We start from the raw sequence: 26,539 nt of genomic DNA on the forward strand, positions 1-26,539 counted from the left end.
GAATCAGTTGCAGGCTGATTGTGAGAAGGAGAAGTTGGGGAGAGTAGAGAGTAGTAGCTCATGAGATACCATGGTCAAAGGCCTTTGAGAGATCCAGAAATATGGCAGTAGAGAAGAGGCCATTGTTTTTGTGATGAAGTATAGTGTTGGTGAAGGAGAGCAGAGTGGAGGTAGTGCTGTGATATGGCCTGAAACCATGTTGGGTTTTTTAGAGGAGATTATTAGCTAGGAGGTAGTTGGAGACCTGGGTGTTAATACATTTTTCAAGTATCTTGGAGAGAGGGGAGAGGATAGCAATGGGGCGGTAATTAGAGAGGTCAGTGGAGCAGTTGCTTTTGAGGAGTGGAATGATATGGGATATTTTCCATATTGAGGGAACATAGCCTTCTGTTATGGAACAGTTGATTAGAGACATGATTGAGCTGTCAGAGTATGTGTCCCAGGCAGGTATGAACCTAGCCCTAAGCAGCATCCTACCTTCACCAAGAATGATACCACAGTACCAACAGAAAATAATTGACTTCAACAATTGGCTTAGTTTAATTCCAAGGGGATCCAGTGTCTATCTGCCTGGGATGGCATGGTTGACAGGCCTTGATGCTTTGCCAGAGATGGCCCCCACTTGTCACCCCTGGGATTCAGGATCCTGGCCAATGCTCTTGCCTCCCCCATTGTCCCTTTTTTAGGCAATGTCCCACGGACAAATCTTCCAACATAAAAGATCTGTCAAAAAGCAAATTGAAGGTCATGCTTCTTAACACTGAGAGCCTCAACATGAAAATGCACTCACTGGAGGCCCTCCTAGCACTGGAAGATGCTGACATCTGTGCAGTCATGAAAACATGGTTCAAGGCTGCAGACAGCACCCCTGCCTTACCAGGCTATACCTCATTCCTGTGATTCCACACATTTTCACTCCAAAATGAGGTCAGGAAGACTAAGGGTGGTGAAGTTTCTATTTTCATTAAAGACCAGTACAATTTCAGACTGGCTTGGTAGCATGATGCACTAGAACTTCTCCAGGTGCATCTGACAATTAGCAAGACCCCATGTGATCTATAGGCAGGTAGAGGACCCCCCCCCCTCCATGAGTAAAGACACCAATTCCTCCTTTCTGGACCTACTTGACTCCATCAAGGTACCCCTAACACCCTGCTCCTTGGTGACTTCAACTACCCCACCATAGACTGGGTGAACTCTTCCTGCACTAATGCACTCACCCTTCGATTCCTTGACCTCAATTCTAACATACTAGATCAGCTCGTCTCATCTCCCACAAGGAGAGATAGCATTCTAGACTTGGTTCTCACCAACATGGGCAACTGCTGCACCACCCCTATAGTAAATGCTTCCCTGGTGAGATCAGACCATCGGTCTCACTCTAAGTGTCTATCCCATCCAACTAACCTACCCAGCTGTAACCAGGCTAAAACACTTCTCAAAAATGGACTACAACCGTCTAAGGGAGGGTATCAGTAGCTTCACACTACTGCCCCCCCTCAGAGGATGCAGGCAAATATGCTTAACAGTATGCCAGTGCAGTATACAAGCACCTGTACAACTGCATGGACTCAGCCATACCCCACAGAACTAAAACCTGCTCCTCAAGGAAACATAAATCTATGTAGTGGACATCCTCTATCAACAGGCTTTACAACAACACGAAGAAACTGTTGTCCAAGGGTAAAAAGGCATAGGTTCCCAATTGGGAAAACTCCCTCCTTAGCCTCAACAAGCAAATTAGATCACTAGTGAAAATCTCCAAATCCAATTATGAATCAAAACTAGCCTCGAAAACAAAGGCTAATCACAAAGCCTTTTTCAGTTACGTCAGATACTTCCATTGCAAAACCCAGGTTTGTTCCAAATTAGTTCTTAATGGTACCACTTACACTGATCCTGCTGACTTAGCCAACCTGCTAGCAGACAGGCTCAGCACACACTTCACCCTCCTGCCCCCTCAAAGGCCCATTTGACATCCCCAATACCTGCCCCCCACCTCACATCTCCATAGATAAAGTGCTAAAGGCCCTATCCAAGGCAAAGAACACAACTTCTATGGGACCCGATAGTGTCCCAGGCTGTATTCTGCAACATCTCCAGCAAGAACTAGCTTTGCCATTGAGCACACTATTCAACCATAGCCTAAGTACAGGCTTCATTCCAGCAGAGTGGAAAACTGCCATTGTCATCCCTTTGCACAAAGGTGGTGCCACTACTGATCCTGGAAACTATCACCCCATTAGCTTGACAAGTCTGATCTGTAAGGCCATGGAGTGTATTATTATGGACCTCATAAACAAAGACATAGGCAATCACCAAGCACTTGACCCCAACCAGTTCGTATTCGTCAAGGGCAGATCTTGCCTGTTGAATCTGGTTGAGACTGTCACCAAGGCACTGGATAAGGGAATGTCAATACATACAGATTACCTTGACTTGGCCAAAGCCTTTGACACAATCCCCCACTTGGGCATCATTGAAAAGCTAACAACTTGGTGTAAATCCCTATCTCATCAGGTGGGTGGCCAACTGGCTCACTGGTAGGACCCACAAGGTCAAAATAGGTGCCACCAGCTCTGACAGTAGACCTGTCACTAGTGGTGCCCCCCCCCCCCAAGAGATCTGTACTGGGACGCCTATTGTTTTGCATCTACTTCTCAGAGGTCCAGGCAAAGACAAAAGGCCAAAGGTTGACCAAGTTTGTGGACAACTGTAAGTTGGGTGCTGTCACTGACTCCCCAAATGATGTTAACATACTTCAAGAGGGTCTCTCACAGCAACAAATGACTGGTGCCAAAGTCATGGCCTTAAGTTAAATGCAAAAAATGTATTATCATACGATTCAACAAAAACATGATGCCCTACTGATTACCACATTAACAGCACCCCCCCTAAGACACAACCTGTGGTGAGAGACCTGGGTACACAAAGACCTGGGTACACAAGTTGACAACATTCTCAAGTTTGACCACAATGTAGCAGCAGTGGCCAGAAAAGCCTTTTACTTGGTTCACCTCACAAGTAAAGGGATTTCATCCAGATTATTACCTCTCTGTACTCCTCCTTAATCAGGCCAATAATTGAGTACAACATCCTGTTTGGTTATGTACCTCTCCAAGCAACTGCACCAACTGGAAAAGCCACAGAAATACCTCACAAAGAGAGAATCCATGGCCTCCAACACCTGTCCTATGTGGACAGGCGCAAATCACTATCACTCTACTCTTTATTGGACAGATTGCTGAGAGGAGATCTGTGTCTCGCCTACAAGACCATCTCAAACCTTGCTCTACTAGAGATTTTCCATATCTGTAAGTCTAACTCCTCGTGTAGTAACCCAATCAAAAGATTTAAATCTAATATGCGATTTTAACAAAACCTGCTGGAGAGATGGGTTTGTCTCCCAGAGGCTGCCCATTCTCTGGAATAGACTCCCCATACACATCAAAGTACCTTGCTGACCATCTTCAAGCACAACCTTGATGAGTGGATGGGTAACCACAAATTTGCCCCAGGGGTTCCACGTGTCTCTCATCGACAGGGGTGACAGGTCCTGAATGGGGTTTCTTTTTTGGGGATAAACTCTTGGCTAGGCTTGTAAGGGCCTCAGAGCCATTAGCCTAATAATCTCCTATGACCTATGTGATGTAGAATGTCACACCTCTATTAGCCTAAATACATCTTGCATTCCAAAGCGGTTTCTGAAAAGTGAAGTTAAAAAGCATAAGACAGACAAAATGTAATCATTTTGTGAATAAGAGTTATTAAAACTGTACAAAGAGCATGTTATCAGTAAGAAGTGCTCTTTACAGTGATAATAGCCTGTGAATTTATAGTCCTTTCCATAAAGAAGATATTATAATGCACACAAACTCCAAATTACATTTTTTCCAAAATTTCACAAACAAATGCTATCTTGACAACTATAAAAAATATACAGATATTATTGAAACATTTTGTTAACCAGACATAAGCTTTCATGTGGCAACTACGAATTCCTCTACAAGTGCATGCTTATTCAGATATTTACAAAAATATGAAAGCATTTGTTTAATTGTATAATTAGCAATACAAATAATACTGGATAGTTCTCAAGATGTGCAACTTACAGTGCAAATATCAAGGACAGTTTCCTTCAACATCTAAGGTCTCACCTACTGTCATACAACAGTGTGCAAGTTAATTGTTTTTTGAAGTATTAAGTATACATGGAAATATTGCTTATTTCCATAATTACTGGCAAACTAGCACTATTTCTAGTATAGCATGATATAAACCAGCAGTTTTGGTGAATTGTCCTGTTCCCCACATTGGTGTTTCATACCATATACCTCAATAAAATGTAGATCTCTCAGTTATGAAAATACGGACAAAAGTACAAGATACGAATAGTGTGACAAAGATTAAGATTTCCACTGCGGGGCATCCTTCACGATCAGTTTCAGTGCCATTTTGTTAACTCCTTGTCCTTCCTGTTACTACATATTATCTGGCAAGTCACTTAGTTAAAAAGCCAGACCCAAACAAATTCTGGATGCCATAAGGAAGTATGGGTGTGAACTCTAAGTATAGAAACAAAGCATTAGAGGCTTGAGCGAGTTAATGGCATCAGAATCTGCAACCAAATATTCATACACAATGGCCTGGAAAAGTAATAATTTTTTGTCCTCAAGTTCCTTAAAAAGTGGTCTGTACACCAGGTTCTTTGCATTTCCAATACTGTGATCAAATGTTAATTTGACTTGCATTTTCCTTCTTTTTTATGCATATAGAAGAAAGGCATATTCAGTTTTCTTGACTTGTATATGAATGTTGAACTCTATATTTGATCTCATCTCCTTTATCATGTTCCCTCAGATAGTAATCAGGTTGGCAGGAGGAGTCCAAGTGATTTGCTTTACTGTAGTGTACATCTCAAAAGAAACTAAAATACATAATAGCTATAATAATCTTTTTAGTGATAAAGTTATCTAAACAACTGTTATGAAAACATGTAAGCAAAAAAAATGGTGGTTCTAACTTTGCCCCTTTACCCATTCTAGCTTGGCAAGGCAAATTTTCAGGTTTGCCACCATTTTGGTATACTTGCTCATCTTAATATTAAGAATACATACAAGTTGAAGGGATATTGCTTCCAGTGCAATATGAACACATGCAATAGCTTATAACTAGCACTGGCTGTGGCTTATATACAAACAATAATGCCAACAGGGAGTGTGTTATTGTGTAAATAATGCCCATCCAAGTGTGTTCTGAGACCCAACACTGAAAGCAGAGGGCCTCTGCATCCCTGGAAGGGCATTATTTACACAATAACAAACCCCAAGAAGGCATTATTGCACTTCAGGAATGGGCTGTTATACAGTATTTAAAAATATATAAAACAATTTATGTTTTTTTAATCATTTTGATGCAAAATAGTGCCTCCACCTCTTGTTTCAAACTTGATGTAGTATCTGCCAGCAAATCACTGGGGGGTGAAGTCACTAAATAATACGTTATATTTGATTTTCATACTTTAGCATAGCTCTCAAGTAATCAGGGACATATCTCACCAGAATCAGGGACAAATCCAGCGGTAATCAGGGGTACTTCTAAAATATTAATACTATTAATGAGACATTAACAGAATAAGAGAATGCGAATTAATATACATTTTCTGAAATAACAAGTATGTAACTGTTTTTTTTTTTTTTTTGTCATTGCTTATTAAATGCAATTCATTACCTTTTCTCCAAACATCCCCAATTTTATGAGGGATTAAGGGAGGCAGAACTAAAATTTGTGTCAAAATCAGGGATGTTCCTGAAAATCAACGACAGGTGAGAAATATGCACTTCATATCCATCAGAGAATGTATGTTAACATAGATCATGTTATTTTAGAAACTTTCCAATTTTATAAGAACAATGTTTAAAATCTGTCCCTATTTTAAGCCTTTGTTCCCCCATTTTACATTTTATCCAGATTTCCTGAGCTAAGAGATGTACCTTTTTTGAGTTGCAGCCACTGTTCGATCTCTCTCTCATATACACTCTTCTGCTTTCATGCACACAAGCACCATACACTCGCACATGCAGAGGCAAACAAACTCATACACACGTGCAGACACACCTTTGTTTATTTTGTCCACTTGTTTCAATCTTACACTCACTAAACAGCAAAAGTCCTGCTTTGTGTGTAAAGTAAATGTCTCAATTGCTCTCAATCTGATTTTCATGCACACATACACTTACGCATATAGAAACACACACATTTTTCTATTTTGAGTCATCTTTTTTTTCAATTTTATACTCACTAAACAGCAAAAGCACTGCTTAGTGAGTGTAAAATAATGGTGGATGTTATCTCTCTTACAGTCTGAGCTCCACAGCAGCTTAATATGCTTCCATGAGGCATCAATCTCATTTTTCAGCAGGCATTACATGTACATTAACACCCTGCTGAAGAATATTTGTTCTCCAATGAGAGTGCAATGTACGGGTCGCCCATTCTCTAAACACCATTAGTGATTTACAACCGCCAACTGTTTATTATACCAGGTACAACAAATACCCTTATTCATCATCAGCAAGGAGATACCATGCATGACATTAAACAATAGTTGACCTGACATACCTCCTGCTTTCATACATATTCATTCTGCATTCAGTAAGTTGACTTCAGCTGTTACTTGCTTATCTCTGAGTATTGCAGTTTTTGCCAATTAACTGGTCAATGAAATGCTTGCCCTTTTGGTGTTACTGTACCAGTCTACTACATAAACCTATTTGAACTTTCTGACTGCTAATTTTAGAACTGTTACTCAAATCTGTTCTCCTTGATCTGCTACCAGGATTAAGGTCAGGACAGTCTGTGCCATGACACAGAGGTATAACGCCCTAACTACTGCCCAGGCTCAGCTTGGGTCACAGCCATTCTTAGCAGACACCTGAAAAACAAGGCTCTTTTTAAAAAAACAAAATAAAAAAAAATAATGCAAGTAGATTTGAATACAGGAAAGAAGCATTCAGGTTTCATTGTAAGCTGCAGCTATTAAGCATATAGTTGACAACAAATTGTACAGCGCATGCAGACAATTGATATTCAGTCCTATTAAGATACAGTGAATTATATTATAAAATGTTTATGTTATTGCACTAGTTACAGTCATCAGCTTATTTTATTTAACATTTGTTGACTTGGTTAGTCCAGCTGGGCCAGAAGCCCATTTTCAGTGGAGACCCAAGGAGAAAAGCTCCAGATACAGACATTTACAGTAAACAAACTTCACACACCAGTAAAGAGAATTACAATACATACACTCCAAATATAGAGACATATAGTACATACACATGATGATAAAAAATAATGATTTTTTTTTTCTCTGTGAAAAATACATACAACAATTGAGCTTTCAGAAGAGAAAGTTATGATTCAACAGATGCATTTCTAATAGGGTATTTAGAGCTAAACAAACAATATATACATGTGGTGTAGAAGTAGAGGTTAAGGGTATATTAATTTAGTAAAGTCTATGTGTAAAGTGAGAAAACTAAGAGGTGGTAGATAGAGTAGGATGTCTGAGTAGTAGAAGTGAAAAGAAAAACATAAATAAATAAAACACAGTAGAGTAGTGGATTAGGTAGGGTCCTGACAGGGGCAAGACTTGGTGTTAAGCAGGTGAAGTTTAAGTTCCTTTTCAAAGTGTTTAGGATGGGTAATGGATCTTGTGTGTGCTGAGAGTTTATTCCAAGCTTGGGCTACAATGCATTTGGATAGTTGTTTACCAACATTTTTCTTTAGTTGGTAAATATCTAGGAGTTGCTGGTTGGAGGTGTGGGGACTACGAGCAGGGGTGTAACAGGATACCAGGGAGGAGAGGGATGGGCAGGTAGATGGTTGATGTGTGTGATTTGAAATTTTGATAGTGGTTGTTGGGGAATTCCATCCACTGGAGAGAGTTGAGTGCAAGGCAGTGGTGAGAGCTATGAGAAGAGCTGGTGACAAATCTGTTTTGTGGTATGCTTGAGTTTGGACAAAGTTGTGGACTGTATGTTAGTTAGGACTGGGGCAGCATAGAGAAGGGATGGGAGGAGGAGAGCCTGAGCCAGGGAAAGTCTAGCATTAGAAGTTAGACATTTTTTATTGCATTTCTATTGCAATAAAGTAAGCCAAGTTTTTGGTGATTTTTTTTTTTATGCTTTGAAGACTATGAAAGTTAAAATTTAGTCATTGTCAATGATGATACCTATGAGCTTAGTGTGGGATTCAGGCTGTATGATGGTTTTATTGGAGGATGTGATGACAAAGGTGGATTTATGATGAGGGAGAAAAAGCAGGAGTTTATTTTTTTTTCGTTTAAGATGAGTTGATTATTGAACAGCCACTTTTGGATAGAAAGGCCTCTTGGGTACGAGTTCAGAGATGTTGTTGTAAATGGAGATGAGAGTGGAATCAGCAGCATATTGAATTAGGGAGGATTGTAAATGGAGATGAGAGTGGAATCAGCAGCATATTGAATTAGGGAGGATTGTTTGAAAGATGTGTGAAGATCATTAGTGAAAATGTTTAACAGGAGGGGCCCCAAGATGGAACCTTGGGGTACACCAGATTTGACCAGAAGGGAGGGGGAGTAGGAAGAAAGCCATCTGACAGATTGTTCTGGTAATTAGTGAACCAGGCAAGGGAGGGAGCAGATAGATTGAGGTTAGCAAGTTTAGATAGAATAGGGTGTGAGAGAGTATCAAAGACTTTGGAGAGGTCAAGGAAAAGACAGGATACAAGTTGGTTGCTATCTCGGGCCTTGGCTACTGTGTGGGTAAATAAGAGAGCAGTAGCTGTGCTGTGGTTTGGCTGGAAGCCATGTTGATTGGGTGTGAGAAGGTTTTCCTGAAGGAGACAGTTTAGCAGCTGAGTATGAATGCATTTTTGAGCAGAAAGGGGAAAGGATGACTATGGGTCTGTAGTTAGATGGGTCAGTAGAATTTCCCCCCTTTATGCAGAGGGATGATGAAGAAGGGATTTCAAAATGACAGGAACTGTAGCTTCTTGACTGGATATATTGATTAGCAGGGATACAGGATAGGCAATGGATTCAGCAGCTAGTTTGAGGAAGATAGGTGGGAGATTATCTGAGGAGGGAGAGCAGGGTCTGAGCTTAAGCAGAAGTAATTTGGCAGGTAGGCAGTAGGAACAGGTTTAAAGGTGAAGAGGGTTTTGTTAAGTGGTTGGGAAGGGATAGGAGGGGTGGTTACAATGTGGTTAGTGTGTGTAAGTTTTTGGACAGTATCAATGAAGTGATCATTAAGGAGGGTAGCACTTTCTAGAGGAGTGTTATTTGGGAAAGGGGAGGGAGTGGAAGGCCAACCTGACTGGATCATTTTGTTAAGGGTGGTCCAGAATTTACATGGGTTGGATTTGCAGTTGATTTGGGGGAAGTTGTAGTAGGAATTTTTTTTTTTAATCATTTTTGATTTGTTTTTTGACAAGATTCCAGAATTCTTTGTAGCTTTGGTACAGGGATGGTTCTTTGGTTTTAACCCAGCCTTTTCAAGCACCATCTCTTCTGTGCATAAGAGATCGGGTTTCCTTAGACAGCCAGGGAGGAGAATTAGCTTTGATTCTAATTCTTCAGAAGGGGACAAGGGAGTTGAGGGCATCTAGGAAAATGTGGTTAAATTTTAGCTCAGCTTCATTGAGAGGGAGCTGCCAGAGGAAGGACCAGTCAATGCTAGACAGAATGGAGTTAAATAAGTTGGCATTAAAATTAGGGAGTTAATGATGGTCTGTATAAGAATGTGATTTTGGTAGTTGGGCGGTGTCCAGTCGATAATAAAGTTGAAAAAAGAGGTTTTGAGCATGCGGGTGGGGGATGTTACCAGTTGGTGGAATCCATGTAAGTTGATACTAATTTATGGAGAGCCAGTTATAAGTTTAGACCAGTCAGTGTTGACATCACCAAGGATGAGGGTTTCATACGATATATTGTGGGAACCAGGATAGGATATGTTCTAGGGTTGGAATATTGTTCCCTGGGGGGGATATATATGGAGGCAATGGCAAATTTCTTGTGTGAGTTTAGGTGGCAATTTAGGATAATTAAATTGGGTAGAAGTCCGGAATAGGTGAGAGATTAAGGTTGTCACCCTGTTTTGGGGATCTGTTGGACCGGTAAGTATTATAGCCAAGTGGGAGTATTTCATTGCTTGTGATATGGGGTTTTAGCCAGGTTTCAGATGAGGCTAAAATGTGAGGGGAGAATATGGGCTATCAAGGTGTGGAGCTTGGTGATTTTGTTAACAAGGCTTTGAATATTTAGACAATAGATAGTTAGGTGTTTAGGTAATGAGGTGTGATGATTGGAGGAGGGTACGATTGAAGAGGAGAGGGGGAAGTAGAGGAAGAGTTGTGATGTGTGTGTTTATGGGGAGGTTGTGAGGGGGCCGTGGTTGTGTTGGATGTTCCCAGAGATGAGTATGTTACTAGTGTAGTGATTAACTGGAGCTAGCACTATGTGGCAGTTGTAAGATTTTGATTTGGGTTTACAGGAAAGAAGGTAGTACTGAAATAAATTTGTGCAGGCAGTTATTGGAGAAGTTAAAATGATATGGGGAGATTATAAAGGAGTGCATGAGGTGGAAGAGTATATGTAAGGGTGGGAGAGGTTAGTATGACAGGAGGTTAAGACAGAGAAGTATAAGAAATGAAATGGAAATGTACAAAGTACGCTAGCCGTTTTTCTGTTTTAAATAGTGTTATTACAATTCTAACTATTGTATTTTTTGAAAAAAAAAAATTCTCTCTCTGCTCGTTTCCTGCCTTTTTGTGACTAGAATAGTCTGAATTTCAGATTTGCTGATTTCAGGACTGTATTGTGGTTTCTGTGTTGCCCAGACCATACTGATCTTGAGGGAAGCTTCTCTGCTTATCAGTGGGAGTGGTAAGCTCTGAGTAGCCTGTCGCTAAAGGAGTGGTTTCAGCTCATAAACAGTCTTTTCATTGCCCATTTTTGGCTACTTCTATCCCTTTCATCTTCCTGTTTAAAAAAATGTGTTTGCATGGGGTTTGTGCAATGTGCAGTGCTGCTAAGGTAAACAATTACCTGTGCCTTAAAGTCTGCTCTTCAAATTTCCCCTTAGACCTTGTTAACTTTTATCCCTGAGCACTCAAATTAGACCTTTAAATCTAGCACTTGCTCCAAACATCGTGTAGCATTTATTGCAAGCTCACCCACTGCTACTAGCACTAAATTATTCCATAAAGGAAACAAAAAGCTTCAGTACTTAATCTAAGCATAAATAACTTGGTACTTAAATAGCTGATCACTTTTCCAGGCATATCCAAAGGTCAGTTTATGATGCTTTCCTCCCGTTAACCTAGTGAACCTGGGCATCCTGAGGCAATATAGCAATTGTATCATGTACACAGACAACTCTCTCCTCCTACCTCCAAACATCCACTTGTGAGAGCAAGTACAAAGCCAAACATGAGGCTTAGCTCTCACATTCTAAGACTGTATCAGCCAGTCAGGAGGAGAAGGTAAGCACACACATCACAGGGAACACATAGCTCACCTGTTCACACACCACCACCATCACATAGTAACATGAAACACACAACCACTTTCATGAAGGCCCCAGTAAAAAATCTGCCCAAACAACAGAGACTGAGGCACAAACCCAAGCAACCATCTCATACAAGTATAACCCATAATACACATAGCCCACACAAACAGTGTGCCACTCAAACTAAACCCCTAAGGCAGAACAATGTACCAAACACATTAGTCATAGGTGATTCAACTGTAAGGCACACTGACATCCTACTCACGAGGCTAAATAAAGAGAAAGTCACAGTCAGCTGCCTGTAGGGTGACAGGATTCACCACAATGCATGCACTTGGCTCTCTCCACAGCAAGTACAAATATGACTTTGTCATTGTACAGGTTGGTGTGAATGACCTAAGACTTACCTCCCTGGACTACATAAAAAGAGACATGGACTCTGATCTTGTAGCCCAGGCAGGTATGACCCTAGCCTTGAGTAGCATCCTACCATCACCAGGAATGACCACAGTGCAAACAGAAAATTAATGACTTCAACAATTGCCTTAAGTTTCTGGTGTCATTCAAAGAGGATCCAGTATCTGTCTGCTTGGGATGACGTGATAAACCTCGATGCTTTGCCAGAGACAGCCTGCATCTGTCATCCCTGGGATTCCAGATACTGCCAAGGCCCTTTCCACCCCTATAATACCTTTTTAGGCAATGACCTGAAGATAAATTTACCACCATAACATCTGCTAGCAAATGCATCCTAAGGGTTTTGCAAGTCAAATCTAAACCTCAAAATGCACGTGTGTGAGTCGCTCCTCAAACTGGAGAACATAGACATCCGTGCAGGAACAGAGACCGGGTTCAAGCATCCTAAGAGTACCCCTGTGCTACCAGGTTACAATGAAAATCACACCTTTTGGCCCCCAAATCTGAACTTAAGCCCTAAGGGATCCGATAACTGAACCCCCAAAGGCAGAGGTGTATCCATCTTCATAAAAGATACACACCTCCAGACTTGTTGCCCAACATAACTGTACCTGAAATATTTCTGATGCGTTAACACTGGACAAAACTGCAGTCCATGTTGTAGCCTGCTACAGATCCCCCACAATGTCCCAGGACTCCCACTCTGTATTCCTGGGCACTCTGGAAAACATCAAAGTCCAGCCTAATACCCTTATACTGGGAGACTAACTACATCTCCATTAGTTGGAACTACTACTCCTGCTCCAACTCTTTTGCCTAACATATTCTGGAATTCATCAACTCCAGTGCCTTGGACCAACTCATCCTCACCCCCACTAAGGGAAATAACATTCTAGACCTAGTCATTACAAACATGGGGGACTGCTACTCTACTCCTATGATAAACCTCTCCCTGGTTCGATCCAACCACAAGTTAATCACCATTGATATCCAAATCCCACCCCCATCCCCGAAAAAGGAAACCACAGCAAAAAACTTCTCCAAAGCTAAAACTTTGAGCTTCTAAGGACAGATGTGGCAAGCTTCACGTCATCCATAGAAATGAAGAATGGGAGCATGGCTGCTGAATCATACACCAAGGCACTGTATGAGCACCTACACAGTTGCATAGATAGGGCCATACCAAACAGAACCAAGATGCTCTCCTCTTAAAAAAGGAAGTCAATCTGATGGACCCCTGCCATTAACAAACTCTACAACAGAAGGAAAAAACTGTTGTAGAAAAGGGTAAAGTCCAATGACTGGAAAAATTCCCTCAAATCTCAGTAAAAACTGAGATACCTCATCAAATCCACCAAAGCTAGTTACAAAAATAAAATTGCTGCAGATAACTAAGCAACCACAAGGATTTCTTTAGCTATATCAAGAATCTGCATAATAATATGCAGATTTGCTCAGAACTACAGTACAACAGCACCACTTATACTGAACCAACTCACATTGCCAATATCTTGGCAGACAAGTTCAGTGCAAATTTTACTCCCTCCCTCACCCCCTAAGGGGCCCATCCACATATCTGAGGAGTACCAAATCCCTATTATTATGACTGCACAAGTAAAAACCGCACTGACCAAAGCTAAGAACACAGCGTCCATGGGACCAGATAATATACCAGGTCGTATCCTACACAATTTATAAAAATAACTGGCACCACAAATGAGTGCTCTGTTCAACTACAGCCTCATTTCAGACTTTGTTCCCACTGAATGGCATACTGCTAGTCATCCCACTTCACAAAGGGGATGCGTCTACTGCCCCTGGGAACTACTGCCCCATAAGCTTGACGACCCTGATCTGTAAGGCTATGGAATGTATTATTACGGATCTTATAAATAAGGATATAGGGGACTTTCAAACCATAGACCCATTCAGTTTTGGTTTGTGAAAGGCAGATCATGTCTGTGTGATCTGGTAGACTTCTTCGAAGCTGCCACCAGAGCGGTGGATGAAGGCAAGACTGTCCACACAGCCTACCTCAATCTAGACAAAGCCTTTGACACCATCCCACACACTGGAATCATTGATAGGCTCACTAATCTGAACATTTGCAATTACATCACTAGACGAGTTGCAACCTGGCTCACTGAGAGAACCCACACAGTGAAAGTAGCTGACTCCAAATCTGACTACCAGGCAGTTACAAATGGAGTCCCACAAGAATCGGTCCTGGATCCTCTCCTGTTTGGTATCTACTTCTCTGAAGTTCAAGCCAACACCAAGAGACTCTGGTTAACCAAATTCACGGATGACTGCAAACTGGGAGCTATTACTGATTCTCAAGTTGATGTGGACATTCTACAAAAAGACCTCACGGAGATCAATTACTGGTGCCAAAACCACAGCCTTAGGCTAAACGCCAAAAACTGCATAGTCATTCCCTTTGGGAAAAACACTGTGCCCAAAACTACCATACCGAAGGGAACCCACTTAAATCTGAAGGAGTTATAAAGGATCTATGGACATAGGTAGATAGCAACCTCTCCTTCGACAACCACATTGCCACTGTAGTTAGGAAGTCCTATGTGACACATCTCATCACAAAAGGCTTCTCATCCAAGAAAATAAAGTCATCATCTCGCTCTACTCATCCCTCATCAGACTCATTAGAGTATAATGCCCCATTTGGCATGTACCTCCCTAGACACCTCCAACAACTGGAGAGGCCACAGAAATTCCTCACCAAGAGGATCTTAGGACTCAAACACATGCCTTATGCAGATAGACTTAAAAAACAAACTTTACTCAGTCTCATATCGCCTGCTTATAGGCGATCTCTGCTTGACATACAAAGCCATGTCTGACCCAGTTTTGCTAGACATGCTTCATCTGAAAAAATCCCAATCCCTCTGTTCTACTTGCTCCAAAGACCTCAACCTTATCAACACATTAAACAGAACCTGCTAGAGGGATAGGTTTCTAACCCAGAGACTTCCAATACTCTGGAATAAACTCCTCATTCACGTCAAGAAAAGCACCTCACTAGCCCTCTTCAAGAGGAATCTTGAGTGGATGGGAAATAGGAAATTCACCCCAGGGATCACTTCAATTGCACTGCTAGATAGGGTAACAGGGAATCAACGTCTAGTAACCCAGATGACTGGGAACACTATTGGGCTAGGCTTGCAATGGCTCCAGGGCAGTTAGCCTACTACTTACCTATGAACCTATATGTTGCATTGTAATGTGTGTGGAATGCAGTTCAGTGGTGGCTGGTGACTTTAAATCAAGGGGGGCTGCAGGAGACAGCTAAATGGGTGGGGCCAATGAGAAGGGGTGCAGCCAACTAGAAAGGGGAGGAGCTATGCTCAAAACCACAAAAACTGGAACTTTAAACATGCTGCCTTGGGTGCCAAACAGTCATTATGAGAGTACAATCAAGACAGTATTAAGTGTAGGAGAAAAAAAATATTTCAGTGCATTGGTTGCATGACAGCTTACTTAATATCTAGATGGAAACAAAAAAAGGTTGTGAGGCATGAAAAAAAATAAATTACTTTTTAAATACATTACTGGACTGCCAGTCAAAATCAAGTAAAAGAAAAACAAGCAGCACTCAAACCACTTCTCCTTGCACTGCAGTTCTAATTATAATTTATATTCAGCTTTATAAAAGTACAAAGTAACATGCTGAAAGTAGCAATCTCTGTGATACTCCACTTGTAAAAATGTTTCTTATAGGTTCATAAGTAGGTACTAGGCTATCGGCCAAAGGGCCTAAGTAAGCAATAGCCAACAAGGTTCCCTGGCTTACACCACCCAAGGAAGTTATTTTTCTGTGCCCCTATCGAGCAAAGCCACAGAATTGATCCCTGGGGGTGTATTTCCTAATTCCCATCCACTTATCAAGATTTTTCTTGAAGAGTGCTAATGAGGAACTTTGCTTGACATAGATGGGTAGCTTGTTCCAGAGTATGGGAAGTCTCAGGGACAGGAATCTATCCCTCCAGCATATCTTGTTTATTGTGGTGACAAGGTTTAGGTCCATAGGCAGTGTAGCTGTGAGGGAGTGGGATTTCTTTAGGTGTAGCATGTCCAACAGCTCTGGGTTTGACATAGCTTTATATGTTAGGCAGAGATCACCTCGGAGTAGGTGATATGTTAAGGAGTAAAGCTGGAGATTTTTGAAATGGTCAGTGTAGGGCATCTGCTTGAGGCCAGTAATCCTCTTTGCGAGGTACTTGTGTGGCATTTCCAGCTGCTGCAGATGTCTTGTGAGGTACATTCCAAAAGGGGCATTGTACTCTATAATGGGTCTAATGTGTGTCGAGTAGAGGGGAACAATGACCTCTTTTTTTTTCTAGATGAGAACCCTTTTGTGATGAGGTGTGCCACGTAGAAGGATTTCCTGACTACTGTGGCAACATGATTATCAAAGGAGAGACTACTGTCCACCTGTGTCCCCAGGTCTCTTATCACACATTCGGCATTAAGTAGACTGCCGCCTATGTGGTAGTTCATGGGTACAGAGTTTTTACCAAAGGGGATGATGATGCACTTTTTGGCATTGAGCTTGAGGCCATGGCTCTGACAGCAGGCATCTGTCTCAGTGAGGCCCTTCTGTAGGATGTCCACATCATTTGGGGACTCAACTATGGCTGCTAGTTTGCAGTCATCTGCAAACTTCATTAGCCAAAGGCCTTCTGTGTTCAGGACTGAACCCTGTGGTACTCCAGTTGCCACTGGTTTGAAGTCAGATTTGGAGTCTGCAACTTTTACAGTGTGGGTTCTGTCAGTGAGCCATTTGGCAACCCATCTTGTGAAATAGGGATTTATACCTAGTTTAGTGAGTTTAGCTATAATTCCAGAATGGGGGATGGTGTCGAAAGCCTTGGCGAGGTCAAGATAGGCTTTGTGAACCACCTTACCCTCATCTACAGCGTTGGTGACTGCCTCAAAGAAGTCTATCAGGTTCAGGAGGCATGATCTGCCTTTCACAAACCCGAACTTGGTAGGGTCCAGAGTTTGGCGGTTACCTATGCCTTTGTTTATGAGTTCCATGATGATACATTCCATGGCCTTACAGAACAGGCTCATCAGGCTAATAGGGTGATAGTACCCAGGATCAGTGGTGGCTCCCCCTTTGTGGAGTGGGATAACTGTTGCTGTGCACCATTCAGTGGGCACAAAGCCTGATGTGAGACTATGATTGAACATGGTGCTTAGGTGGCGAGCCAGTTCGTTCTGAAGTTCATGTAAAATGCTGCCTGGGATGTTGTCTGGTCCCATGGATGCTGTGTTTTTGGCTTTAGAGAGTGCAGCTTTTACCCGCATAGTTGTGATTACAGGGACTCTGCATTCTTCTTGTATAGTTATGGGCTCTTTAGGGGGTGGGGAGGGGGTAAAGTTAGCACTGAACCTATCTGCCAGGATGTTGGCAATATCAGTTGGTTCTGTAATTTTCTTGCCGTTGTGCTGTAACTCAGAGCAGATCTGGGTGTTGCCATGGAGATTCTTCGCATAGCTAAAGAATGCTTTATGGTTGTCCCTAGAATCAGTGGCAATTTTGTTTTCGTAGCTAGCTTTGGAGGATCTTATAAGCGATCTCGGCTTCTTACTGAGGCTGACCAGCGAACTCCCTCCACTCATGGGATTTTATTCTCTTTGGAAACAGCTTCTTTCTTCTGTTTTAGAGTTTGTTTACCACCAGGTTAGCTTTTTTTTTTTTTTTTTTTGGAGGATAGCGTCTTGGTTCTGTGTGGGATAGCACGATCCATGCACTCATGTAAATGGTTATAGAGTGCATCTATGTAGGATTCAGCAGTCGTAACTGTATTGTCCATCTGCATGGGTGCCATGAAGTTCACTTCTGTCTTAAGAAGCATGAAGTTAGCTTTGGAGAATTTTTTTTACCATAATTTCCTTAATGGGGGGTGAGGGTGGGGGCGGGATGTGGATATCTAGGGTGATTAGCTTATGGTCAGATCTGACCAACGAGGAGTTGACTTCAGTTGTGGAAAACCAGTCACTCTTGTTGGTAATGACTAGGTCTAGGATATTTTTGACCCTGGTGGGGGTGTGCATAAGTTGATCCAGGGCATTGGAATTTATGAATTCCAGAAAGCGTTGAGCGAAGGAGTTGGTACATGAGTAGTTTTCCCAGTTAATGGTGGGGTAGTTGAAATCGCCCATTATTAGAGTGTTTGGTTGAACCCTAATATTTTCCAGGATATCAAGAAAAGTGGGAATCTTGGAGCATGGTGGGGGGATCTGTAGCAAGCTATGATTTGGATTGCAGTTTTGCCCAGAGTTAGTGGCACTTGAATAGCCTCGGATGCATTATACTGAGCAACTAGTCTGGAGTTGTGGATATCCTTAATGAATATGGACACACCTCTGCCTTTGGTGTTCTGGTTCAGGTTAGGTGGCCAAAAGGTGTGGTATGAGTTATAGCCTGGTAATGCAGGGGTGCTCGCTGGACCCTTGAAACAGGTCTCAGTCACTGCACATATATCTATGTTCTCCATTTTAAGGAGTGCCTCAGGGTTGTGCATTTTGAGATTTAGTCTTCCAGCATTGAGTAGCATTACCCTCAGTTTTTGCTTGCCTGTTCCTGTTACGGTGGTGAATTTCTCATTTGAACCTTGCCTAAAAAAGTCACTATAGGGGCACAGCAAGAGCCTTAGCCAGTATCTGGTATCCCAGGGGTAACAGGTGCAGGCCATCGCTGGCAAAGCATCGTGGTCTGTTGACCATGTTGTCCCAGGCAGACAGATACTGGATCCCCTTAGAATGACATCAAATGCTTAACCAATTGTTGAAGTCAATCGTTTTGTCCTTGTACTGCAGTATCATTCTGGGCGATGGCAGGATGCTACTCAGGGCTGGGGTTATACCTGCCTGGGCTACAAGATTGGAGAGCTCTTCCATGTCTCTTTTCATGTAGTCCAGGAAGGTACATCTCAGGTCATTCACACTAACCTGGACAATGACAGAGTCATATTTGTACTTGTTGTTGAGTCACCCGAGTGCGTGGGTTATGTGGCAGATCCTGGCACCTGACAGGCAGCTGACAGTAACCTTCTCCTTGTTTAGCCTGGTGAGTGGGACATCAGTGTGCCTGACTATAGAGTCACCTATGACTAGTGTGTTGGATCCGTTGTTTTGCCTTATGGGCTGTGGTTGAGTGGCACACTGAGTCTGTGGATTATGGGCCATTTGGGTTGTATTAGGGGGGTGGAGGTTGCTTGTGTTTCTGCTTTGGAGGTCTCTGTTGCTTGAGCAGATGATTATTACTGCGAGCCTCCACAAATGTTTTTGTGTTTCTGTCTGTGAGTTTTGGTGGTGTAGGTTTAGTGGGACCATGTCATGAGTTTGGTGTGGTGCAAGTGTTTACCTTCTCCTCTTGACTGTCAAGTTCAGTCTGGGTTGGAGAGAGCTTATCTAGCCAAACTGGAGGTAAAGTGCATCTCTCACAGGTTGTGGTGTTGGGTGGTAGGTGGAGAGGGTTGTCTGTACATTAGACAACTATTACATTGCCCCAAGATGCCCAGATTCATCAGATAGACAGGAGAGAACACTGAGAGATGACCCTTGGACATACCTGGATAAAAAACTACTTTCCTCATAAACAAGTGAGGAAAGTGAGTATAAGAGCCGTTTTTCTCTAAGCAAGTTAGGAAAGTAAGTACAAGAACGGTTTTCCTCTAGGCAAAAAAGACCTGCTGCCCGACAACAACTATCTACTTGTTTCATTGGGAAAACATGATCAAAGTAAAAAATGAACAGCAACCAAGAAACAAGCTCAAGATAAATTGCTTAAAGGATTACTGCACAGGTTATGGACCACACATGATAGATTGGCGTTCTGTTTAGTTTACAGGTAAAACCTGCAAAAATGACTGCAAGTCTCCAACAAATGTAATGAGCTTCTGAAAATACTGTAATCCTGTCCTTTATTACAAACACTGTCATATGCATTTCAGTACCCAAGGCTTATATGTTATCTAGTTATGTAACTATTCTCTGCATGGCAACAACAAAAAGGCTTTTCAGTGTTGGCAATTCTTTAACAATATGCTTATTAAAGCTTACTTGCATCTTAGTCTCAGATGAGCTTATCTGATGTTCATGAAGCATTGCTACTTAAACATAGAGTAACGGGCACTTTCTGAATAATAATAAGCATAAATCAACAGTATAAAAATATGACAGAAAACTAGAACATTCTGCAAAATCAAACATGGACAGATGAAAAGCCACTGTAGTACTTGTGTCTACCTTGGATGGGGGGATACTCTGTACACTTACACTGCATAACTGCTCCTTGCCTTGCTTGAACACAGTCCAAAGTCAGTACATGGGGGAGTGGGGTGCAACAAGTATGTCACAACTTGAAATGTCTCTGGCTGACTGTGAGGGCCCTGACACATTTGTCATACCTCTCAACCTCAGAGCAAGAATTCTTGACAAAGTCATACATAGAAGTGGGACAAAGGCACAAAAATAAGGACAATATTTAAATATTGCACTTATAAACTTTCTAATAGAATAGTAAATATTGCATTAGTATGAATTTTCTGAAGGGTATGAAATCAAACTCAAATGTATGTCATTATTTTCTATCTTCAATCTTTAATGATTTGCCACTAATTTGCCAGAAAACCACAATTTTATGAAAAATGGACCAAAAATGTGTTGCAAAAATATAGAATAGTCACATAATAGCAACAGCTCCTCATGGTCCTGCAGTGGTGCTAGCAGCAGAGAAACAAAAAGAGAGACTACTTCCAAGATTTAAGTATATTTTACTGCTATTACCTGTGCAATCGTCTTTCTTCGCCGAAAAGCAAGTTTAATCTGCTCTTTTGCCTGTTTTAAGCTTGTTTTTGTGATTTCCATTACCTGCACTTTTAAAAGTTTGATTGTTTGAATTTAACTGTTGAGGCTGCTCACTCAAGTGCGCTAGCCTGTGTTAAGATTTTACTGTACATTTTTTGCTGTTTGTTCTGTTAAAAAAGAAAAAAAAAAAAAAAAATCTTTGTTTCCCGCCTTTCCTGACCTAGAATAGTCCCTAATACAGGCATTGCTGTATTCTGAACTTTAGAATAGTTCCTGTGTTGCCCATTTCCTTACTTGGATAGAAGGAAGATTCTTTGTTCACCAGTGGGAGTGGGGAGCTTTGAGCAGCCTATCTGTCCCTGGAGGAGTGATCTCAGCACAAGAATCTTATAGTTTATTGGCCGTTTTGGGCCAATTTCTAACTCTTAAGTTCCCTGTATAAAAACCCGCTTTGGCGTGATTTTGCGCATAGCGCAGCATCGGCGCTTAACCGGGCTTAAACCATTCTCGGCTCCACAAAGTCTGCTCTTCACTTTTTCACTTAGATCTGCTCTATCTCTCAAGTAAAGACCCTATTCTCAATCTATAACCCAGCAGTTCTGGAGCATTTCTCCCCGGGCCTCCGCTGAAGAAAGGATCTGTGGAACCTAGTTGGACTTTCCCAGTCAACAAATGTAAAATAAAAAAAAAAATAAAATAAAATAAATAAAAACCTGCTCTTACAAGCAATTATACAAGTTAGCACTAATAAACTAATAGCACTACCCCCTCATATACTCCCTTGGAGTACTCGTTCCCTATTGGTCCTTTTTGTCAGCCATAAAGGAATTACTTATACTATACCGGCATGTCCAAAGGTCAGTTGCTAGTTTCCTCTCCAGTCCAGCTGGTGAATCTGGGAATCCTGAGCCAATATTACAACTGCCTCATGTGCACAGAAAACCCTCTCCTCCTCCCAACAAGTACTAATATATGCGAGAGATGCAACCATATAGCCAAACTGGAGGCTAAGCTCTCTCAACGCAGTACTGGCGCAGCCAGTCAGGAGAAGAAGGGAGCCATACACACCACAATTCCAGTCGCACATAGACCTACCACATCATCAAACCAAACACATAAACACACTAAAACATACTCGGAGGCTCTAAATACAAATCTGCCTAAGCAGCAGAGACCTCCAAAGCAGACATCCAAGCAACCTCTACCAAAAAAACAAAACAAGTGAAACACATACTTCACAAAATCAGTGTGCCAAACAGTCATAGCCCTTACGGCCAAACAACACACCTGATACACTTGTAATAGGTGACTCTATTGTCAGACACAGTGACGTCCCACTCACCAGGCTGAACAAGTAGAAGGTCATGGTGAGCTGCCGGTTGGGTGCCATGATCCGCCACATAACACAAGCACTCAGGTCACTCCAAAGCAAGTACAAATATGACTCCGTCATTGTCAATGCTGGTGTGAATGACCTGAGCCGTACCTCCCTGGACTACATGAATAGACATAGAGGAGCTCTCAGATCATGTAGCCCAGACAGGTATGACCCTGACCTTGAGTAGCATCTTACCCTCACCAAAAATGATGCCACAGTATAAAGAAAAAATGATCAATTTTAACAATTTGCTAAAGTTCTGGTGTCATTCAAAGGGGATCCAGTGTCTGTCAGCCTGGGATGACATGCTCGACAAGCCACGTTGCTTCGCTAGGGACGGCTTGCACCTGTCACCTCTGGGCTTTCGGATACTGGCAAAGGCTCTTGCCACCCCCATAGTGCCTTTTTTAGGCAAGGCTCAAAAGACAAACCCACCTCCATAGACATCACAAGGAAAAATAAACTAAGGGTAATGCTACTCAACGCCAGAAGTCTAAACCTCAAAATGCAAGCACTCGAAGCTCTCCTCAGCATGGAGAATATCGATGTTTGTGCAGTAACAGAGACCTGCTTCAAGGCTCCCAAGAGCACCCCAGCACTACCAGGTTATACCTCATACTATGCTTTTCGGCCCCAAAACTCGGACCAAACCACAAAAGGAGGGGGAGTATCCATATTCATCAAGGATACCCACACCTCCAGGTTAGTGGCACTGCATGAAGCATCAGAAACCATCCATGTGCAGCTAACAGTGGGCAAAACTGCCTTTCAGTTTGTAGCCAGCTACAGACCACCATCCCAGACTCTGGAACCTCACATGGCTTTCCTGAGAACATTGGAGAATATGAAGGTCTCTCCAAATACCTTTATATTGGGTGACTTCAACTACCCAAACATAGACTGGGAGCACTACTCAAGCCCCAACAACCTAGCCCAGAGGTTTCTAGAATTTATAAACTCAAATGCTATGGAACAGCTGGTCACCATGCCCACAAGAGGGGAAAACATACTGGACCTGATCATCACAAACATGGGGACTCTATGCTCTGCACCAGAGGTACACCCATCATTGGTAAGATCAGACCACAAATTAATCTCTCTGGACATCCACACCCCGACCGCACCACCACCCCAGAAAACCACAGTAAAAAACTTCTCCAAAGCTAATTTCACACTTCTCAAAACTGAGGTGAATTCACTCAAAGCCCCCGGGCCAGTGGAAACTACGGCCCAAACTGCAGAATCCTTTATAAATGCATTCTATGGACATCTTCAGGAATGCATGGATCATGCAATCCCAAATAAAACCAAAACCCAATCCTCCAAAGGCAGGTGTCCTTGGCTGGTGGATCCCTGCCATAAATAAGCTATACAACAAAAGGAGGAAGCTACTGCAGGATAGAGCAAAATCCCTCAATAAGAAAGCATCACTGATCAGTACTAGCAAAAAACTACGGTCCCTCATAAAATCATCCAAGGCCAGCTTAGAGAGAAAAATTGCACAAGACACTAAAGATAACCACACAGCCTTCTTTAGTTATGTTAGGAACCTGGGTGGCAACTCTCAGATATATTCGGAGTTAGTCTAAAATGACAAAAAATACACTGAACCCACAGACATTGCCAACATCCTGGTGGATAAGTTCAGTGCAAACTCCCCCCCCCCCAATGAGCAAATATCTATCCCAGCAGAGAGATGTCTCCCTGTCATCTCAGATGCTCAGGTGAGAGCTGCCCTCTCCAAAGGAAAAAACACAGCATCAATGGGACCGGACGGTGTCCCAGGCTGCGTCTTACATGAGCTCCAAGAAGAGCTAGAACCTCATATTAGGTTACTGTTCAATCTCAGCCTTACTACAGGATATGTACCCAAGCAATGGCGTACAGCAACAGTGTTCCCACTCCACAAAGGTGGTGCCTCAACAGACCCTGGAAACTATTGACCCATAAGCTTGACTAGCCTGGTCTGCAAAGCAATGGAGCGGATCATCATGGAACTCATAAACAAAGACATTGGGGAACTACAGATGCTAGATCCTACACAATTTGGCTTTGTTAAGGGCAGATCCTGCTTCTTGAACCTGGTCAACTTCTTCAAAACAGTCACCAAGGCCATAGATGAAGGGAAGGTAGTCCACACAGCCTACCTGGACCTCGCAAAAGCCTTCAACACCATACCCCACTCTGGCATCATAGATAAGTTCTCCAGTCTAAATATCAACCCCTATGTCATAAGATGGGTTGCAAACTGGTTCAAGGACAGAACCCACATGGTCAGAATTGTGGGAGCCATGTCAGACTCTAGACCTGTTACAAGTTGCGTCCCACAGGGCTCAGTCCTGGGACCGCTCTTGTTCAGTATACATTTTTCTGAGGTACAAGCCAACATGGGAGGACTATGGCTGACCAAGTTCGCAGACTACTGCAAACTGGGAGCCATAATAGACTCTCCAGCTGACACAGGCATCCTCCAGAAGGGTCTCACAGAGACGGACAACTGGTGCCAAAGCCATGGCCTAAAACTAAATGCCAAGAAGTGTATAGTCATCCCCTTTGGGAAAAACAAAGTGCCCATACATTACCACATAGGTGGCACTCCATTAAGTACGGAGGAAGTAATTAGGGACCTAGGAACCCAAGTTGATAGTAATCTCTCCTTTGACAACCACTTTGCCAAAGTGGTTAGAAAGACCTTCTATATAGCCCACCTTATCATGAAAGGATTCACATCTAGATCAAGGGAGGTCATTGTGCCCCTTTACTCATCAGGCCCATAATTGAATACAATGCCCCATTTGGGATGTACCTTACCCGACACCTGCAGCAACTGGAAAGACCACAAAAGTACCTCACCAAGAGGATCAAGGGTCTCAAACAGATGACCTATGCTGCCAGGTTAAAGAAACTCCAGCTCTACTCAGTTGCATACCGCCTGCTTAGAGGTGATCTGTGCCTGACGTATAAAGCCATGTCCAACCCAGAATTAATGTGCTCCACCTCAAAAAATTCAAATCCATTAGAGCTACGTGCTCAAGGGACTTGAATCTCAACACAGAAATTAATAGGACATGCTGGAGAGACATATTTGTGACCCAGAGGCTCCCAGCACTCTGGAACAGAATCCCAGTCCATATCAGGCAGAGCCTCTCGCTGACTCTCTTCAAGAGAAATCTTGATGAGTGGATGGAAGATCGTAGGTTCACCACGGGGATCACGTCTGTGTTACTACCAGACAGAGGCACAGTAAACTAACCTAAAAAGGGCACAGAAAAAAAACATTTTTAAGGGGTGGCGAAAGCCAAACACACTCTGGCTAGGCTGATAAATGCCCTAGGGCATATAGCCTAGTATCAACCTATGAACCTAATACAGCTGGGAACATGTCAAAGAAAGGACACTTTTTAATATTAGTACTGTTAACTTGAGCAGCTGACAAAATAAATGAATCTACATGCATTTCTGAAATAAAAGTAATCTATAACTCTGATTATTACAGTTATTTATTAATTGTAAACCCTTAACATTTTCTTCCAACATTGCCATTTTGGAGGAATTATTAGAAGGAGAGCAACATTGTGAGCCAAAACCGGGAACAGTTGAGAGGTTTGGATATGTCTAATTCTATAAAGCAATTTATTTGCATGTACCTCTCAACCTGTTAATGCAGAAAATCTGGACAAGGACAAATATATTGGGGGAACATACAAACAGTACTAAACATTGCTCTTGTATAAACTTAGGTCTTGCTTTAGCATGCATTTTTCTGAAGGCTATGAAGTCTGAAACTCAAGGTCTGTCATTATTTAGTGACTTAATTCCTAAATGATTTGCCAAAAAAACACACAAATTTTATGAGGAACAAATCAAAAATAAGAAGCAAAAATCTGTTCATTCTGAAAATCTGGACAGCTGAGAGATCTAGTTTAGCCGGGGCTGTGTCTGAGTTTGCCGCCCTTCCTCCTCACAAAATCATGGTCTAATGCATCTCCCCCCTGCAGCCATTCCAATGTCCCATTACTTGGCTATTTTGCCCCATTTACCATAAACACTGTAATGTGCATACTGCTTTACTTCTACGATGATTTGAATTTCATTTGAAAGTTTTATTTTGCATTTTACAGTACAAACACTAAAACATCTGCTGAACAATGCAATGCAGTCTCATAATGAAAATAGACTTAGCATTAAAACTTCTCTGCCCTTGAAACTCACATTCTTTGAAACAGCATTAAAATCCACATTCAAAGAAAATGCATTTGGATAGTATAAAGATTAACTTTGGGCTGTTTTCAAATGATAGGCCCCTTGCACACAAGACGCACACAAGACATACATGTGTCGTGTGATACACCTTCCT

This window comes from Protopterus annectens, chromosome 14.part0 (assembly GCF_019279795.1).
Source record: "Protopterus annectens isolate FY-2018-M chromosome 14.part0, PAN1.0, whole genome shotgun sequence".
Lineage (NCBI taxonomy): Eukaryota > Metazoa > Chordata > Ceratodontiformes > Protopteridae > Protopterus > Protopterus annectens.